Raw genomic sequence first — 2177 nt, forward strand, 5'->3', positions numbered from 1 at the left:
ATGATATCCGACTTCAAATAGCTCACCAACTCAGCATTAAATGGCGATTTCGTGGCGTGCTATCCCGACTCACGCATTTCCCAGACAAAGCGGCCGCCTCCACCTGAGTCTTCAGTCCTTTTAAAAAGTGCGTTCCTCAACACACCTCCCACACACCTTTGTGACGTCATGACGTAACGTTCATCCATAAGACCAGGGCGGTAGACACAAAGACATAATACCAAGAGAGAGCACTCATGTCAAACATGAAAACAATAAAACAAAAACAAAATCATATCACCACAGCAGAACCACCTTCTACTGGACCCCTGTTACAATGGTGCTGGTGTTCAGAAAGTACAAATGAACAGGTAGAGGGTCCGAGTCTGTAATATGACAGTGGCAACTGTGGGGGAGAAGGGGCATCTGTGCGCGGACGGGTACTGGGGACTGTCCTTATTGGTAGCTGATAGGACAGCACACTTCCCTCCTGCACCGGACCGAACATAGACTCAACCAGAGGAACATTGCTGGAGAGGGCCATTACTGTGATCATGGAGCTTCATCTGCAGTCCATGGTATGCCGCCTGAACTTTTAATGTGGAGATGTCTGGCAGAGGGCAGCTCACTCCTTTATACAAGTTGCTTCTGTTGAAAAAAAGACAAACAAATGTGTTATAATTAAGAAGTAATAGTAGTAGTAGACAACAACACATATCTTATTCCTTCTGCAAGCCTCCTCTCTCTTGGTCTGGCTGATATGATGACCATGTCATTAACTGGACCAGGTTTAATACCCTGCATCAAAATACAAACATGTTTGAGAAACATTCAAGAGATATCCATACTTAAAATAAAAGTCATTAAAAGCCTTGCTACCATGGTCCTTGGTTTGTGCCACTTTTGTTCAGTTTCTGTGCAGCTGAACACTGGGGGAATTGATGTAAGCCTCAGCTGGGAGTAGTCTGATAGCCGTCTGATACAGTAGAGCTGCCACATGACAGCACAAAGCTGTACCTGCCACACAGGTACACTGGCATCTCTCCAACACCACCGGCTTAGAATCCCTTAGCACAATCTGTTACAAACCCAAATATTTGTTAGAAAAAATGTACCAGCTAAAAATGCAATTAAAAACAGACAGCCTTTCACACACTACATTTTGTTAGTGAAACTTTGTTAGTTAAACTTTTGTTAGTGAAAATGTGTTAGTGAACTTTAAAATATGTAAAGTAATACAGGGATTGATACAATTTAGCCTAGAGTTGACCATGTCAAATGTAATATTGATCAGGATTAATCTCATTTTACTCATTTTACGCAGAATAAGTAACGATAACTCCTAACAAAATCTTGCTTCTGTGGGAGTCATTCATTTTACATTCTTTCTGGTACAACCTGTATTCATATCACATGATATCTCAGGTACCATATGATTATAGTGCAATGATTGTGTTTTATCTGTATCTAATTCACAGCAATGATATAACTCACAGAAACATGATTTTGACAAACAGGAAACTGTTTCTTTTGAACCTGAACTGAACCTGCAGGCTGACTTTCCCTTACACTCAGACAGTGAGGCTTCTGGCTTTTCCTCATAGATCGGAAGCACTCCGACCTAACCGTGACCTCTCCTCCTGACTCCTTGTTTAAAACTGTGATTAACATGGAGGTTAGGGTATCGCATTTTCAGAAACACAAATGATTCACAACGTTAACCTATCACTACTTCTTCACTGTGCTAACTCTGGCTAGTAAAAAGCCTAGCTAGTATAGCTTCTATTGTTGTTTGATAAACTCTAAACAATGGCTTGTTTAACTTACCTTCGTAGTTGTGTATGTATGTAGACTGTATGTAGCTGGCCACATACAGTTTAAATCCTTTATCTCTTTTTGCCGTTGGTGTCTTTGATGTGGCCTGGATGATTCGGTGAACATCGTTTACAGTTATCCTTGGCAGGTCCTGCAGTGATCTTGTGAAAAACGTCATAGCTAAAGCAGAGAAAACGGGCTCTGGCTAAAGTTAACGGCAACGTAAACCGGAAGTTCTGCTACGGGCTGAAGAGTCCGGAAGCATCCGAACGGAAGTCCGCGGCATATAGGCTATAGGATATTGGTATTGATATTTGTTTGGTAGCTTTTGGCCACAGGGAAGAGTGCCACCTACTGGCCAGCCACCAACACCACTTACAGCA

The 2177-nt window shown here is 42.1% G+C and overlaps 1 long non-coding RNA gene across 1 annotated transcript; it reads right to left on the bottom strand.

Annotated features, from left to right (window-relative positions):
• Nucleotides 1–696: 696 nt before the first annotated feature.
• On the bottom strand, nucleotides 697–1611 carry LOC121690343. The gene is made up of 3 exons (XR_006025041.1): nucleotides 1549–1611; nucleotides 859–1057; nucleotides 697–777 (listed from the first exon to the last, which is right to left on the bottom strand). It is a non-coding gene; the product is annotated as an uncharacterized LOC121690343 (long non-coding RNA).
• Between the last annotated feature and the right edge of the window lie 566 nt (nucleotides 1612–2177).

This window comes from Alosa sapidissima, chromosome 18 (genome assembly GCF_018492685.1).
Source record: "Alosa sapidissima isolate fAloSap1 chromosome 18, fAloSap1.pri, whole genome shotgun sequence".
Lineage (NCBI taxonomy): Eukaryota > Metazoa > Chordata > Actinopteri > Clupeiformes > Clupeidae > Alosa > Alosa sapidissima.